Source organism: Dermacentor albipictus, unplaced genomic scaffold (genome assembly GCF_038994185.2).
Source record: "Dermacentor albipictus isolate Rhodes 1998 colony unplaced genomic scaffold, USDA_Dalb.pri_finalv2 scaffold_31, whole genome shotgun sequence".
NCBI lineage: Eukaryota > Metazoa > Arthropoda > Arachnida > Ixodida > Ixodidae > Dermacentor > Dermacentor albipictus.
In genome coordinates, this window is record NW_027225585.1 from 1,611,350 (window position 1) to 1,630,035 (window position 18,686).

Below are 18,686 nucleotides of genomic sequence, written 5' to 3' on the forward strand. Positions count from 1 at the left end.
AGCTCCTCCCGCACGACCGCTCAGATAGTCTCGCGCAGTTCGTCGGTGGCCAGTGATTGAACTCCGGCGTAGTTTGTCGAGTTCGTGCGGCGGTCTAATTGCCGGTTTCGCATCTCGAGTGTCTTCTCGATGCTGGTGGCCTCGCGAAGAAACTCGTCGACGGTCTTCGGTGGGCTTCGTACCATTCCTGCAAAAAGTTCCTCCTTCACACCACGCATCAGCAGGCGGACTTTCTTCTCCTCGGGCACTTCAGGGTCGGGGTGGCGGAAGAGACGGCTCATTTCTTCCGTGTAGATTGCGGTCGTCTCATTAGGTACCTGCACCCGGGTTTCTAATAGCGCTTGGGCTCGTTCTCGGCGTACGACGCTTGCGAATGTCTGCAGGAAGCCGCTTCGGAAAAGTTCCCAGGTCGTTAAGGTGGCTTCTCGGTTCTCGAACCACGTCCTGGCCGTGTCTTCCAAAGCGGTGAAGACATATCGCAGTTTGTCGCCATTGTTCCACTTGGTAAAGGTTGCGACTCTCTCGTACGTCTCAAGCCAGCTTTCCAGGTCCTCGAAAGTTGAACCGCGGAACGTCGGAGGCTCCCTGGGATGCTGCAGCACGACGGGTGACGCTGGGGCTGCCATTGGGGTGGACTTGGTTGCCATCTTCCGGGGTCAGTCCTTGCCGCCTGCGGCTACCTCGCTGGTTCTTGGCGGCGTTGGTGTCTTCCGAGACAGGGCTTGGGTCCCGGCTCTGTGGAAGCGTCCGGTACGTGAACGCAAAGCACCTCCACCAGATGTCACGTGGTCGGGACGTCAAAGAACACAATAGCAATACTGTGAAAGGTAAAAAACTAGATTTTATTGGGCGAACCTGTGCCCACAAAACAGGCTACACTTGAAGCACAACGAGAGCGGCGAACACAGTCGGCGATCGTCGTAAATCTTATCAGCGGGGCAAGCGCGTCGGCTTTTCTAAAGCAGTCGTCGAATGTTCCAGACTAATCGTTCGGACCCGCGTGCCTTCCACAAAGTTCTACACCATTCGCGTTACGCGATAAAATCAGATAATACAAGGTTCGGCGACAACAGACAGCCGGGTAGCTTTGATAACTTTCCAGAAACGTCGGATACATGCAGGCGCGTCCCTCGCTGTGCGATTGCAGTTGTTAAGCGGCGAAACGTGGTCGCCCGATAAAGATAAGTACACTTGTCAATATCACTCGCGCCTTAGTGATCGTGTTTTTCCAAACCTCGCTCCGTTGCCCCTCACCGTGGCAGCATTCCCATACTATCCCTCTCTCAGCGAAGCCGCTGACGCCACTGACCCTCTACCGGTCGGTGTGGTTGTTTCAGTCTCGAATTCTTTGCCTCAGCATAGGGAAAGGGATTGAACAAGAGCGGACACTCGGCGAAAATTGGAAACAGGAAACACGTCACGCTATACTTTTAACATCGACGAATTGGGGCCGCGAGCATCGAGAAAAAGAAGAATGTGAAATGAGATTAGCAGAAATTGTTTTATTTGTTTTATTATTTCCCCCAAAAATTAAAAATATCTGCGTATAAATCAAGTTAAACTTTGCGGCTTTTTTTCGTTGCCTAGCGACAGGCGAACTGGCGAATGACGAGCCAAATGTTTACGTCATTCGTCAGACTCACCGCCGAAGCGAGAGCGGCCGGCCGCGCATCTGAGCATTGGCCTGTTTGGTCACCCGTCTGACTGTTTTTCTCTTTTGGGATTTAGCCTGGTTTGGTGGCCTCCCGGCGAATGATTGCGTTCATTCGGAACTTCGACAAGGCAGCACTGCACTATTGGACTACGGCAAGGTGAGAAACTTTGTTCGACAGTCTGCGACGCACTTCACGCAATTAGGCTTACTGCCCGGCAACTAGGCTAGACTTGTGATGCAGTTAACGAAAAACAGCGTGGCCGTCGTGGAGCAGTTAATTTGAATTAAAGAATCGCACTGGGAGATGTTTGCGACGCTTCCTGTAAGCCCCAATATTTTTTTAACTAATTTCGGTAGTTTTTGGGCACGCTAGTCGCACAGGGTGCTGTGACACAGTTTCGCGTGTACTGAATTTTACTGCGACAAGTTTTGGCGCTTTCTCTGACTGCCAACATTATTGAAACTAATTTCATTACTTTTTGGGCCACCTTTCGAGCACAGTGGGTGCGCCTGGCGCTGTGACTCGGTTAGCGAAAATCAGCTCGGCCGTGGTGCGCGGTTTCGCGCTTTAATGCACTGACAAGTTCATGGCGCTTTTCTTTCTCTGACGCTCAACATTGTTGAAAATTATTTTCGATACTTATATGTTATGAGGCCCGCTCGCCGCGCCTGTTGTGACGCAGCGAAAAGCAGCTCGGTCGTGGTGACAGTTAGTTTGGCGCGTACTGAATCTTACTCCGACAAATTTGTCGCAATTTTTATGTCCCCGCAACAATTTAAGCCTTCTTTCGGTACCCACGCTTGTCGAAAACGCGACGAGCAATCGTAAAGAGTGATAACACGGGAGCGCATGGCTTGCGCCTGCAGAACGCAGAAGTGATAAGCCAAGGAGCTCAAACGCCAGGACCTACACTGTAAACGAAAATAAACCCACCTGGGAGTTTTTAACAGGTGATGTGCCCTAAAACCTCCCCTCCTCAAATATTTACTCCGATGTATGGGAGCAAAACAGCGCCATTCCCTCGTTTCACTCCGCTGGCTAGCTGCGGGAGTATTAGGGCGACATGACGCGATTTTACTCCGCTTAAAAATCTTGTTCTCCCGTGAAACTCCGACAGGGAGTTTTAAAAACTCCCCTCCGCCGAAAGAGTTTGGTCACGTGGCGCTTCCCATGAGGCTGTGCGCCGCCTCGCCAGCGACCGGGCGCACTCGGCGGAGTCGGCAGTGCTCATGGCTGACGGTTTGTTTACATTTGTGAAGTGTCGTTCCGTGACAGCGTTTCGTCAATTTGTTTCCCGTATTTGCTTCCAGGAAGTGTTATAGGCATGCCTGCAGCTCGCTGTTTCTCAGCTTCAAGTACGTTAGCGTGGATCACTTTGCTGACAACGATGAATGCAAGAGCAACGTTTTCAAGTGCAGAAAAAGGCTTAGGTATACCTCGAAGCTGCTCACTGGCTCGCGATGTCGGCTCAGGTTCTGACTGTGTTTTCGTGCTGCGTGACCCTGGCTTGTGTTGTTCACTACGTGAAATACGACTTTTATGTCCTTTTGAGTACATGCTGACAACGTCCGGTGCAATGTTTGAAAGGACCGCGTAGCAATGGTAACAGCAGCCACTGTTCGAGCGACGACGTCCGTGCTAGTCGCACATGAATGGCGTACCCCAAGTTCGTTGCCGCGCTGTGTTGCCAGTGAGAAAGATCGGAGTGCAAGCAACTGTTTTTATGTATCTGCGAACGGATATTCTCACCCGAAGAAAAACGGTAGGACATAAGTTTGCGTACTGTAAATAAAGCTTCTTATTGAGCGATGTGCATCGAATTGTTATCGCGCATATAGGTTTTGGTCACGTCGTTGCTTCCGATATTGCATTAACATTACGCTCTATCCTAGACACTGATTTAGACGCATGCCTGCTGGCTCCGAGTTGAAGGATTCACTCGCGATGTAGCTCCTTTTCACAACCGAGAGATATTGCTCGGACGCGGAGCAAGTAGTGCGGTGTATAAAATGTATGACTGCGCTTTTTTCGGTGTTACGTCGGCTGCTGCGGGTCATGCTCACACGTAATAATTTGTTGCTACGCTACCACAATATCGCAAAAATTAAATTTTGCTATGAAGCAGACGCACTTACATTTTTCTTGCTTACTGTAACTAACGCACTACTTTTTGGCCGCGAACGCCGGCAGTGTGTGAAGTCGCTCCAGCACTTATAGAATGACATGCTAATTGTGAAAATTTACGCCATTAACTTTTTTCTCTCCCTATTCTGAATTAACAGTTTTGTGTTGATTAAGGTATTCTGTTAATATCACAGAGGCACATCTCGTATGAACGAGCATGTGAGTCGTAATTCTGAAAACAGCACAGCTGCTCCCTAGGCGGTTACGAGGCACACAGTTTCGTGGCTATATATACTGGCACCGTTGCTTCTTGAGTATCGCGTGTACGTGGGATGTCTTTCAAATTTCTGCATTGGGCGTGTCTGAAATGTTTATGTATGTCATGATATATGTGCTTTCATTGACTTGCTTCGTCGAATTTGACGCGGTGTCGTGTGCATATTTCGAAATTTGACCAGCAGCCTCTGTATGTAAAGATGTTCGCGCAAAGTCACGTGATGCCTCTTTTTATACTCCCGTTGCACCTCGAGAAAACTCCGTCCATTGCAAAGCAAAAAAGAAAGAAAAGATAGAAAAAATAATTCCCATAATTCCACGTAAAAATTCCGCTCGCACGGAGTAAAAATTCTACTCCGATCATACGGAGCAAAATAAACTCCGAACCGGGGGGTCGCTAGAGGACAAGCGTTATACTCCCACCTCGGAGTTATTCCCGTTTACAGTGTAGTAACTCGAAAATTCTGTCTTATGAACGGCCCCCCCGCATTTTGTCTTGAGTGCGAGTAGAAGGAATTCTGCGAGCGTCCTGCATGCTCTGGTTGAGAGCCTGTGTTGTGGCCACCTCTGTGTATTCGTAGCGTACTAACGCGTCGGTTGTAGCCAAGTTCGCGAAACGCGCCGTTGCCCGCGCATTCGTGCCATTAAAGTGCAGGAAATAAGTATTGGGAAGAGGGGAATGTTTGGAATTAGAATGTGTTTGTGGTACGTACGGTGTTGCTTGGGATGAGTCGGGTATTTTCTACGCCGTGTGTGTAAATACGAACTGCTTTTGTTTGTAATGCCGCCCACTCGCCACTTTCGCACGCTTCGCCTCTACAGGCATTATTCTTAGATGTTAATACCAAAATAACGCTTGTAATTTTTTTCAGCTCACGTCGTCTGGTGGAGCTTCCTGCGGAAACTACTGCTGCTTACCTGGTGCCACAACGCTGGATGAATGCACAAAAAGCCCGCGACGAGCATTTACAAAGAATAAAATAAACGTTAATTTTTCCACATTTCACAAGGTGTCTTGCGTCTTTATGAAATTGCACGTGGCACATATTCAATGGAGGCTTGTGAAGATCGTTCGCAATTAATTTTACTTTATAAAATAATTTGCACATAAATATTTAATAAATAAAAAATATGTAAATAATTATTCGCTGCAAAAGCAAAAAAAAGGATGGAGCCGGCGTGACGCGCACAAGCTAGAATTCAAAACGCGCGCACAAAACCGAAACTGGATGTGTGCTTCAGGTTTTAACATCGACGGCTTGGTGCGCTGCAGTCAATTCGGCCGCTGGGCTCTATGGGAGTGTCCGCTCTTACTGTATTCCTTTCTCTATGGCCTCAGTTTATCACTCGCACCTTCGTCGTCGTGTTCTTCCACAGCTGCCTCCGTTGCCGCTCATCTTGCAGCAGTCCTACATGGCCCCTCCCTCGGCAATGACGCTGACGCCACTGGCTCACTGCCAGTCGATGCTGTGATTCCAGTCTCAAATTATTTGCCTCAACCTAACTTTGGGACAAATTGAATTGACTACTACGTCGTGATAGGGGTCGCAGCCGGATATCGAAACTTACCATTAAGGGCAATGATTTGCATTGGGTGGATCTGGCTGATGCTTTCAATGCTTTCTTTACAAACATGAGTGCATTGGGTAGTTCCCCAGAAGCACGTCAATATGTGAACATGAAGAATGATAAATCTTTATTTTTGCAGCCAGTCATACTACGCGAAGTGATTTCAAGAATCACAAATTTAAACAACAGTAGCAGTACAGATATAGACGAAATTCAAATAAAACCTGTGAAATACGTCGTAGACGTAAATACCCTAGTTCTTGGGAGTATATTTAATATCTGTCTGACTACATCAAGGTAAAGAAAAAAGTGTCCAGGGCTCACTGGTGCTCTAGGCTCCTCGCTGTTGTGCATTTTTTTTACGTTCTTTCCATTTTCGTGACAATCATTTCATCAAGGATGAGCAAAAAGATGTTTTCACGACCACCTGAACAAGGTCAGTCGTCTACTTCATCGCTCATTTTTGTACGGCGTGCCTTTGGAAGCTCGTACCAGCTCGATTCCTGGGAATTCTCAACGCCAGAAGCCATGGACTCTGACAGCGAGTACACCGTAGTCATGGGCTGCCGTATGAAGAAGATGCACCGTACGTCGACTGAGGCGACTTCATCGAATCAGAGTGAGCAGGAATCCTTCATGGTTTCTTACGTGCCACTCTCGACGTCACATAGCATGAACTCCCTCAGCAGGCAGTTTCTAACCGAATATTTTGAAAGTGTGGCCCCTGGGCAAATCACCGAGATCAGGATCAACACTCGGAAGAATATCCTGACAATAGAGGTGAAAAATTCCACAATACTTGAGAAGTTAAAGAATATTGCATAGTTAAGCGCAATCCCCATCCGCTCCTTTATTACTTACGGCATGGAGACAACAAGTGGAGTGATTTCCGACGTGGAGCTTGAAATAAAGCATGCGGACCTCAAGTGTCTTTTGAGGTCATCGGTGCGCATTCTTGAGATTCACCGCTTGGGGTATACCCGATGTATCAAGTTATTACTTGCTTCATCGACATTACCAGCGTCTGTCAAAGTGGGCTACGTGATACACCGAGTACGACCATTCGTTCCGAGGCCTATTCAGTGCCGGAAATGTCACAAGATAGGACACGTGAGCGCTGTTTGTAGAAGCAAAGCCGCCTGCTCGCGTTGCGGTGGAGAGCATGGTACCACCGACTGTGAAGCGTCCTCATTTATATGTGTCAACTGCTCTGGCTCTCACGAAGCGACTTCGAAAGAATGCTCGAAGATGAAACGAGAGGCTCGTATTCTTCGAAAAACGGCAAGAGACCAATGTTCACTTACAGAGGCTGCTCAATCTATTCGCCAAAGTGACCAACGCTCGCGACAGAAGCATCACAAAACCATTTCAGGAGAACTACCTAGCGTGGCACAAGTGCCCCGACCATCTCTGTCTGTGCGTGCATCGAGGACGGTAACGGCTTCTACTGATAATTCAAGGTCGATGAGAGCACGCGGCAAACATTCACCTCCACCGGCTGATACAGACAAGGAATGGCCTTTCCTGCCCTCTAGGCCCATGGCCATGCCAGCGAGCCCTAGTAGTCCTGTGCGCCATGAAGCCAAGAATTATAGGGCCAATAAAACCGGTGACAGCACGGGCAAGCAAGGAGATGAACACAATGAGAATGTACAAAATATGCTGATGCACCTGGTAGAGTCAATGCGCGTGATTCTCGGTGGTCTCGAGAATCCGGCCGCTAAAAGTGCCCTACAAGTGCTCGCCGTGCTTGAGCCACTTGTCGCAGCTCTTTATATGCTATAAAGCTTTTGTTTGGCACTTGTTCTGTTCATGAAGAGGAGGCCTACACACCAGCTTCGTCCTAGCCCCTTTATTTTTAAGTTCACTTGAATTGATGACTACAGACTTGATACGAAACCTAATAGTGGCTTCCAAGATGACATTTGTGAATGTTTATCATAAGAGTGTTGAACTTGCTTTCACCTTTGCGCATCCCTCTTGCTATGTCAGCATCATTCCCCGTTCCCCCTCCTCCTGTGCAGAGTGCAGAGGCTAGAGCGCCTTAGCTCAGGCCGACCTCTCTGCCTTCTTTCAATTAAACTATCTCTCTATCTCTCTAATAAAAATGCAAATTGCCAAAGTAGTAGTGCTCCTTAAAAAGGGAAATCAAAATGACTTCTGTAATTACGGACCGGTATCTGTCTAGCCAATTTTTTGAAGGGCTCTAGAGAAAATAATTCACTGTAGGGTCTTGCACTTCGTTGAAAGCTCTAATGTATTAACAACTCACCAATTTGGGTCCCACAAGAACATGTCAACAGAATTAGCCTTACTTCACCAAAAGGAATATATTTTAGTACAATTTGAAAGCAAGAAAATAGTGATTGGCTTATTTGTCGACTTCTCCAATGCTTTTCACTTAGTGAATCATCAAGTTTTGCTGGATAAGTCGTATATGTCAGATTACGTGGGTGTGGGTTATACTTATTGCGGTCATATTTATCCCATCGGCGACAAGTTGTCGAAATCAATAACTCATGATCACAAGTTCTTCCACTGCATTGTGTTGTCCCACAGCGCAGCATATTGGGGCCCTTGCTATTTAACCTATATATAAATGATATGGTTAATATTAATCAGAAAGCAAAATTTATTATATATGCAGATCACACCACCATATTTTTTTCTGGTGGTAACATCGATCACCTTATCTCCAACGGTAATGATACTGTAGTTCAACTACAATATTGGTCCTTATATAACTCTACGAAGAATAATGAAAATAAAACAAAAGCAGTGGGCTCTCCGGCCAAAAACAAACCAGTACGTCCTCATGCCAATATTATTTTAAACTCTCATCCTGTAGATATTGTTGGCCTCGGTGTGACATTTACTGTTCACATGTCCTGCGAATCCCATGTGAGCTTAATAGTAACAAATCTTGTTCGAATATCTGGAATAATCGGTCGTCTCAAATACATTCTGAACTAAACGTAACAGCGCAAACACCTAAGACGACCCACAAAAAGAAAGACATGACACACACCAAACGGACCACATCTACATCACATCCACGAGCACATCTTTTTGTGGCTCGTCTTAGGTGTTCGCGCTGTTACGTTTAGTTCAGAATTATGTACCAACTAGGCCCAAATGAAGTGTTACTGAAATACATTCTTTCTGCAAAGCTTCAAATACTTACTTATAATTCTCTTTTCTATTCACATGTTAACTACTGCCAACTTGTCTGGGGTACAACTACATTTTCGAACCTACAAAAAGTTTACGTTATGCAGAAACGATACCTACGCCATGTGTACAATGCTGATTTTAATGCAACTGCAGGTTTTTTCCATAGAGCGCATATTATCACGGCTCATAAATTATACCCCTACCATTTGAGTACTAAATTTAAATGTGAAGTGAGATATAACATACCTAACCTAGGTAAACTGGCACAATTAGAAAAAAAATGAGCACGAATATGCTACCAGGCATTTATTTTATTTTATTTATTTTATTTAAAGATACTGCAGGCCCTTCTCGGGCCCATGCAGGAGTGGATACTTAGAATACAAACAAGAGAATAAATTTAAACTAATTACTTGATATAATTGCAACGAGATAATACTTGCAAAAGTGAAAAAAAAACCATGGCAATACACTGGATGTAGATGAAATAAATGAATACTCGAACTAGGCAATATTATCAACTCAGAGTGTACACCACTTTGACTCGAATTTCAACAAAAGTTGATATTACTAATACATTGAACAAATGATTCCAACGAGGCGTAGTTCACTGCCTCCTCAGATAACATATTCCAATAATAAATTGTGCGAGGAAATAAAGAGAACTTGTGAACATTGATGTGGCTGACTGGCTGCCCTAATAGTTTTACTGTGGTGCGTTTTCTCTGATCGTTTGAAAGGTTCCTGAAGATGTCGTTCCCGTGATAGCTTAAAGTTCTCGTGATAAAGTTGGTAAATAAATGCTAATCTATATATCATCCTGCGCTGCTCAAGTTTTTGCAGGTTGGCCCTATTACGTAAGTTGCTGACACTAGAGTGACGGGAGTAAACGGAATAAATAAAACGCAAAGCTAAATTCTGTACTCTTTCGATTGTGTTAATCAAGTATTGTTGGCAAGGGCTCCAAATATTTGTTGCATACACCAATTTTCGTCGTATTAGCGCTTTGTATGCATTTAGTTTTACTGCAGGAGGGGTATTACACAGTTTCCTTTTCAAAAACGACAATTTCTGTAGTGCACCCCTATTGACATTTTTAACATATGGTTCCCAATTGAAATTACTGGTAAGTGTGATGCCTAAATATTTACCTTGTCAGTTCTTGTGATGGTAACGTTACCTAAAGGGTAAGTAAAGTCAAGGGGCTCCTTTTTGTTGCTAAACGTAATGAATGCTGCTTTTGAAGTGTTTATTCTTAAGCCCCACCTTGCGCACCATGCATCAATGGAGAGTAAAGAATTGTTCAATTTGGTCATCTCGGTTATTTATGGCTCTGTATACAATACAGTCGTCTGCAAGTAGTTTAATCTGGATTGCTGGTTCGACGCAAAGATGAATACCATTAAAATATACTAAGAAAAGGAGAGGCCCGAGTTTGGAGCCCTGCGGAACACCCGAGTACACATCGAAATCTTTGAAGACCATCCAATTTATAGCAGCACGCTGCTTTCGATCTCTTAAGTAGGATTCATTCCATGCCACTACTTTCTGTTCAATGCCAATTGCCTTTAGTTTTGTTAATAAATCTTCATGAGGAACAACATCAATGGCCTTTGAAAAATAAAAAATAGCGTCTGTTTGGCCTTTTATATTGAGTGTACCAATTATTTCAGCAGTTATTTCAGCAAGATGGGTTACATTAGGTTTCAAGTTTCAAGTTTCTTGCTTCATTCATTAGTGGTACATATATCCAGTTGAAGTTATACAGAAAGAGGTCCCACAGATATAAACTGTGGCGGGCCCTCTTGTTCTTAGTTACATAAGAATTTATAAATAAAAAGGCGCCAGTTGCGGTTGTAAACAAAGAATGGATTACACAATTTCTACAGTGTTAAAGTAATAAAACATATGGCAACACATCAAACCATAAAAGAAAAAAACATAATAAGCAACATAAACATACTTCAAAGAATAGATGCAGTTTACAGGGTATTAATATAAGCTCTCAGTGAACGTTGGTATGATGATAATGTAGGTGAGGATTTCACGTGAGTAGGTAAATTATTGCACATTTTCACACTAGCGAAACCAACAGTTATTTTGCCATAGTTGCTGCGTGATTTTGGAAGTAAAAGGTTATTTTGTAAAGAGAACCTGGTAGTGTTAGGATTAGCAAGACTATTCCTGTCGATGACATAATGCAATTGTGGGTTTTTAAGAAGGCGGTAAATAACGATGCTGTGGTTTCACCAAATAATTTTATTTATTGTGAGGATATTTAACTCAGTGAAGATGGGGGTAACATGAGCGTTATAAGGAGCTGAAGCGATGATATGGACAGCGTTATTTTGGATGTGCTGCAAGAGAGCTATATGACAGTGATATGTAAGACCCCAATAACTGAATGAGTGTGTGGTTTTTCTTGGCGCAAGGGCCAGGTATGGCCAAAGAGCGCCATGCAAGTGTTAATGATTTCGCAGTGGAGTGATGGGTTCTATGGAGTTGATGTGACGTGGCTGTAAAGGGGCCTAAAATATAGTCGCTGTAAAGTGCGCAAAATGTGCGTGTAATAAAATTATGGCGATGACAAATGACGCGTACTATGAGCATTGAGGTGCATTTCAAAGTAATGATACGATATTAAAAATTGCATGAGTTTCTAAAATTAACTAGGGCACCATGGCCTCGTAAGAGCCCTTGCGACACAAGGGCCTGGAGGCATGTGCTATATAAAACAACTATCACAGCGGCATCCTCTGGAAAGAGGATGCGCTACGAGCTTAATGGTCTTATTACACGTAGCACAACATCATTTAAAAAGTTGAGGACTCTCTTGGTGTCAAAAAGCGGTTCCTTACCGAGAAACATAGCCGAGAGTAGAGAGATGTTATAATGGTAAGCAAGCGGAATATGTTTCTTTCTCTCTGTTTCGGCTTCCCGGCACTCGAGGAGCACGTGGAGGACGGTAAGCCTCTCACCGCATCTACCACGAGTTGAAGGTTCACTTTCAGTAAGCAGATAACTATGGGTGCCAAACGTGTGTCCTATTCTGAGGCGACAAAATAGGACATCTGTTCGTCGTGATTTTGTTGGGGAGGGCCAAAAAACTATCTGGGGCTTTATAACGTGAAGTTTGTTATTTCTTTGCGCGTCCCACCTGCACTGCCAGTGATGACGCTGTTTATTTCGTAAGAAAGGCCTCAGACCTGTGACAGGCACATCAGCGGTAAGGTTAACAGCTTGCGATGTGAGTGACGTGGCCATCTCGTCCGCGAGAACGTTATCTTCGATTCCCCTATGGCCAGGGACCCAGCATATTGTGATGTTCTGGTTAGATGAGTACGCTTTACACAATACCGAATACAGTTCATTGAATACGGGATTTTTATGTTTGTAGAGTGACATTAGGGCCTTCACGGCGCTTAGAGAGTCTGTATAGGTCGCTGCTTTTGGAAGTTTTGATCTTCTTATATGCTTCACAGCAGAGAGTAATGCGTAGGCCTCGGCCGTAAAGATGCTTGTTTCCGGATGCAGTACATCGGATTCCGAGAAGGATGGGCCGACGGCTGCATAGGATACCCCGGCATTTGACTTCGAAGCGTCTGTGTAGAACTCTGCGCAGGGTGCTTGTACTGCAGTTCTAGGAAATGCATTCTGATTTCGGCCTCAGGAGCGTGCTTTGTAACTTTTATAAAGGATATGTTACATTGTATCACCTGCCACTCCCAAGGAGGTAAGAGCTTGGTTAGGTGCATTAAGTGATGCTCGAGGAGTGGGACATGAATTTCATCGCTAAGCTCCCTCACACACAGCGAGAAAGGCTGTCTTATGGAGGGGCGATTGCTGAAAAGTGTAGCGCAGGTCATATCGGTAACGGTATGAAAACATGGATGTTCAGGATTGGAGCGTACTTTAAGGAAATATGTAAAGCTAATGTATGATCTCTGTAGGTGGAGAGACCATTCATTCGATTCGGCATATAAGCTTTCAATCGGGCTTGTTCTGAAAGCGCCCGTGGCTAAGCGGATACCTTGATGGTGAACAGGGTCTAGCATCTTTAGCGCGCTCGGGGTGGCAGAGTTATATACCAAGGCACCATAATCTAATCGTGACCGGATCAGGCTCTTATAGAGATACATTAGGCACTTCCTGTCACTACCCCACGTAGTCTGGGATAAAAGTTTCCTTAGGTTCATTGTTTTGAGACACTTTTCTTTAAGATGTTGAATGCTTGGGACGAAAGTAAGTTTATTGTCGAGTATAACACCTAGAAATTTGTGCTCTTTGTTTACAGGTATCTGATGTCCACACATTTCCAAGCAAGGATCCGGAACCAGGCCTCTCTTCCTTGTAAACAGCACAAAAGAACTCTTTTGAGGATTGATTTTAAAACCATTTTTCTCTGCCCACCCTGACACCTTGTTCAAACCATGCTGTAGCTATCTCTCGCATACTGCGAGGTTACAGGATTTGAAGCCTATTTGAATGTCGTCCACATAGACGGAATACAAAGTGGCCGGTGGTAAGAAAGCACGAAGCGTTGTCATCTTAACAATAAAAAGTGTGCAACTGAGCACGCCTCCCTGGGGTACACCAGATTCTTGTGTAAAAGGACGTGACAGCACATTGCCGACTTTCACCCGGAAGGTACGATTGGACAAGTAGCTTTTTATTACGTTGAGCATATTACCATAAATGCCCATTTCCGATAAGTCTCGCAAGATCCCGTATCACCATGTTGTGTCATACGCCTTTTCCATATCGAGAAATATCGAGAGGAAGAACTGTTTAAGTATAAATGCGTCCCGGATATTTCCTTCAATACGTACAAGATGGTCAGTTGTGGAGCGCCCTTCTCGGAAGCCACACTGATAGGGATCAAGCATTTTGTTCGGTTCAAGGAAATGGGTCAGTCGCCGATTTATCATTTTTACAAGTACCTTACACATGCAACTTGTGAGGGCTATCGGGCGGTAGCTTGCCACTGAGGAAGGATCTTTGCCTTGTTTTAAAACAGGGACCACAATGGGTTCTTTCCATGCGGTTGGAAGGTACCCTGCGTCCCAGATAGTGTTGAAAAGTGTAAGTAGTGTCACGTGCGTGTCATTGTGTAAATTTTTCAGCATTTCGTACATGATTCTATCAGATCCTGGTGTGGAGCTCTTCCATGCGCTCAAGACAGCTCTCAATTCGGCAATACTGAAAGGGCGGTTGTCAGGCTCATTCTCTCGACTTTTTCTTGTTAATGGCTTACGTTCTTCTATTTGTTTATATATGAGAAAAGATTGCGAATAATTGTTTGAACCTAACACGCTCTGAAAGTGCTCCGCAAGTGAGTCTGCCTGATGTTGCAGTGTATCGCCCTGTGTATTTACCAGAGGGAGTGAATGTGTTTGTCACCCTCTAATTCTGTTTACCCTGTTCCAGACTTTGGCCTCGTCTGTAAACGAGTTAATGCTCGATAAATACTTCTGCCAGCTTTCTCTTCTGGCCAGTCGGCGGGTTCTCCTGCATGGGATTTTACTTGCTGAAAGTTGACCAGATTCTCTGCAGTGGGAGAAGCGCGTAGAAACGCCCACGCTTTGTTTTGTTTCTTACGAGCGATCCTGCAATCTTCGTTCCACCACGGGACCCGCCGTTTACATGCCAAGCCATTTACTTCTGATATGCATTTAGATGCAATATATATTGAAGCCTGTGAGATACTGCATAGCAGCATCAATTCCTAAACAAGACATGTCATTCCACGAGATACTAGTTAAGTTTCGGAACTTCTCCCAGTCGGCTGTATCGATCTTCCACCTAGGAGCCTGTGGTAGACATTCTTTTTCTTTATGTGTTTTTAGCAGTATGGGGAAGTGGTCGCTTCCGTAAGGATTGTTGGTAACTTCCCATTCGAGTTCAGACAGTATACAAGGGGAAGCTAGGCTGAGGTCAATTGAAGAAAATGTTCTGTTTGCGAGAGAATAATATGTGGGTGTCTTCTTATTCAGCAGACACGCACCGGACGAAAACACGAGCTGTTAAACGAGACGACCTCGCGCATTGATACGAGAGTCCTCCCACAGGCTGCTGTACGCATTGAGATCGCCAAGAACAACATAGGGTTCTGGCAATTGATTTATCAAGGACTGAAATTCATGTTTGTTTAGTTGTTAATGCGGGGGTATGTAAAGCGAGCAAATGGTGATGAGTTTGCTTAGTAGGACAGCTCGAACCGCCACTGCTTCATGGGGTGTTTGTAGCTGTAAAGGTTGGCACGCTATACTTCTATGAGTGACTATGACAACACCGCCCGATGATGCGGTGGCATCATCGCGATCTTTGCGAAAAGTTAAATACTGTCGAAGAAAAATTGTGTGTTTGTTTTTTAAATGTGTTTCCTGTAAACACAGCACTTTTGGATTGTGTTTTTGTATAAGTTCCTGCACATCATCAAGGTTTCTGAGAAGACCTCTGACGTTCCACTGAATAATTTGTGTATCCATATTGGGAGTTAATAGGTGATGTGTGTACAGAAACAGAAGTAGTGATTATGGAAATTACAGTGCTTAAATTACAGAGGCCTTTGAGGCCCTGTAACTGCAGTTTTGCCCTTTCTGGAGCGTACGAGGGAGCCTCGTCGCTCCTTAGGCGCTTTGTGCGCCTTGAGGATAGGTGTTCTGTCCATTGCTTCTTGTGAGGCGCCGGACACGTGCTCTTGCGAGCGAGAAGTTTTCAGAGAAAGTCCCGCCTTGGAGGGCAAGACCCCTGTGCCCACCAGCCCGGAGGTCGATGGGGCTCCCTGAGGAATTTGGCTGCGCCGGCTGTTGCCAGTGCTGGAAGGGGCCGGGTAGGGTGGGTCAGCCTCGGCTGCGCTCACCTTCGGGGTCGGTGGCACCGTCTGCTGGGTAGACGGAGCAGCGCTAGCAGCAACCGCCGCGGAGGCAGATGGCGTAACTGCCGACTCACGGCTTGTGGGTCGGACAGCCGCCGGAGGCCGTTGTGACGCTGCCACTTCGGCAAAGCTGGTCTTAGGAAGGTATGCAACCCGCCTGCGTGCCTGTTTGAATGATATGTTTTCTTTTACTTTGATTGTTACTACTTCTTTTTTCTTTCTTCCAAGACGGGCATGACCGTGAGTATGCGGCATGCTCGCCATCACAATTTACACAGTGGAAAGAATTCTCACAAGCTTCATAGGAGTGTTCATGCGCGCTGTATTTCGCACAAGTTTGGCGGCCTCGGCAGCTCTGCGAACTGTGGCCAAAATGCTGGCATTTGAAACATCTGAGTGGATTTGGCACGTACGGCCTAAGACGGAGCTTGATGTACCCGGCCTCGATTGACTCGGGCAGGGTACTTGATCCAAAAGTAATTATTAGGTGCTTCGTCTGAATCTCTTTACCATCCCGCCTCTTCTTAATTTTTTTTTACATTGATCACATTTTGTTCGCTGAAACCCTCCAAGAGTTCTGCTTCAGTCAGCTCAAGCAAATCATCATCTGACACAACACCAAGGGTGGTGTTCATTGTACGGTGTGGGGTTACTGTTATAGGGGTCTCCCCGAATGACACTAGTTGCGGTAGTTTCTCATATTGTTTTACGTCGCGGAGCTCCAAGAGGAGGTCGCCGCTTGCCATCCTCGACACCTTGTAACCTGTACCAAAAGCATCAGTCATAGATTTTGAAACAAGGAATGGTGAGATATTTCGGACTACTTTGTTTGGCTTTTCAGAATGAATAACGTGAAAGCGGGGAAAATTCTGGGTTTGGCGGCCAAAAAACTTAAAGACATCTTCGGTGCGTCCTCATTTCTGAGGACGATCAGCAAGGGAGGGGAAAGAAGTTTCCATGAAAAAATGTATATTTTCGGCAGCAGTGCCGACCGCCCACCACGGAGCCCAACGAGGGGACGCGGCAGAGCTTGCATACAAGTCTGCACGGCGCCAGTCGTACGCCGTCGCTATAACCGAATATGGTGTACCCAAGGTTGGATAGCCACACAGGGTTAACCCTTGCGGCCAGGAAAAAAGAAGAAAAAAAAGAGAGAAGGAGACAGGAAGGGTCAAAAAGTGAAAGAGAAAGACGAAGATTGAAGGAGGGAGAGACAGGAAAAGGCGACTGCCGATTCCCCCGGGTGGGTCAGTCCGGGGGTGCCGTCTATGTGAAGCAGAGGCCAAAGGGCTGTGTTGCCTCCGCCGGGGGGCCTTAAAGGTCCAAACACCCAGCATCAGCTCAACCCCCAGGATCCCCTTTTCTCCAGACACGGCTAAGCCGCGCACGGCTACACGCGGGAGGTTCCAACCCTCATGTGATCGGGTCCGTGGTGTCGCACCACACCAAACGCCTACTCACGCAGACGCCCCTGTGGGGGAGCCCAAGAGCTGATATAGTAATTTAAATGGCTATACTTGAAGCCATAATACAACGTCAGGAGAGTGTGCTTTTGAAAGTACTGTCTGGTCTTTAAAAGCACCCTGATACCATAGGCAGCTTTCGTTTTTATGAAGCTGACATGCAAATGGAACGTTAGAAAGGAGTCTAATTGAACACCTAAATATGAACACTCATTAGATGGTAATACTGGGTGAGAAGCTATGTACAGTGGTAGAAGGTTAGGTCGAGGTTTACTGTGTGAACTAAAAACCACACGTTTTGTTTTCTGAGGGTTAATTAGCAATTTATTTTTTTTTGCACCAACTACTGACATTATTTAGTTCATCATTTAAAAGCTCAGTTAGCGCAAAGATGTTATGTCAGGCGTAAATAGTGGTGTTGTCCGCGTACAAAAGACATCCTGAAGAAGTGAGGCAGTTTGGGAAATCATTAATGAAGATTAGAAATAAGAGGGGACCAAGTATGGATCCCTGTGGAACGCCAGTGTTAATTATTTTTGTGTCAGACAGCACTCCTGAAATGCAAACCTGTTGCTGTCTGTCGTATAAATAGCTTCGGGGTAGCTCCAAAGATGTACCTGTTATGCCATATGCGCTGAGTTTAGTAAAGAGAATGTTGTGAATAATGGAATCGAATGCTTTCGCGTAATCGATAAATACAGATCCTATGAATCTGCCCCCATCCAATTCAGCTTTGATCTTGTCAGTGAGCGTGATTAAAGCTAGGTTATTAGAATATCCAGCACGAAAACCAAACTGTCTTGGTGTTATTAATTGGAACTTGTCCAAGTAATTAGATAGGCGCTGTGCTAATAGTTTTTCTATTACTTTACTGAAACACGGCAAGATGTATATGGGCCTGTAGTTTGCTAGTAAGGTGACGTCTCCTTTTTTGTGCACAGGAATTATTTTTTACCTTTTCAAGTCACTAGAAAAAACGGCAGTTTTGAAGATTAAATTGACAACGTGACTGCAAGCTTCACATATGCTGTCAACAATTTCTTTGATACGATACGAGCATATGGAATCTAAACCAGGACTGCAATTTTTAAGATTCATAATTGTTGCGCGAACTTCACTGGGTGTAGTTGGGAAGAGATAAAATGATTCTTGTGTCAAGCGTGGCATGTGAGTGTCATTACCCCCAGGGATATCAGGCCCAGTACCAAAAAAGTTCCTGAATGCGCATGCAATATCTTCAGGGTTTGTAAGTGTGCGGTCTTTTTCTTGAATTTTCGTTATTCTATTCCTAGTAGGATTCTTATTCAGAAACGCATTAAGTATCTGCCATTGTTTCCGGGAATCGTTCCCGGTTTCATTTATTACATTTTCATAGTAAGTTTTCTTTGTATGTTTAAGTAGATATGTCAGTAAGGTGCAAAACTTCTTGTACCGAAGCTTAAGAGATTGGTTAAATGTTCTATTTTTTCACGTGTTCCTGTGGGTGGGCAGCGCAACCCGGACGAAGAACGAAAGGAAGTACACAACACCTCCTTCGTCCTTCGTCCC

At 45.2% G+C, this 18,686-nt stretch overlaps 1 long non-coding RNA gene across 1 annotated transcript; it reads left to right on the top strand.

The window, feature by feature from the left end:
• The first annotated feature begins 1,663 nt into the window (after nt 1-1,663).
• Nucleotides 1,664-5,056, top strand: LOC135909887 (uncharacterized). The gene is made up of 2 exons (XR_010566831.2): nt 1,664-1,811; nt 4,928-5,056. It is a non-coding gene; the product is annotated as an uncharacterized lncRNA (long non-coding RNA).
• Nucleotides 5,057-18,686: the final 13,630 nt, after the last annotated feature.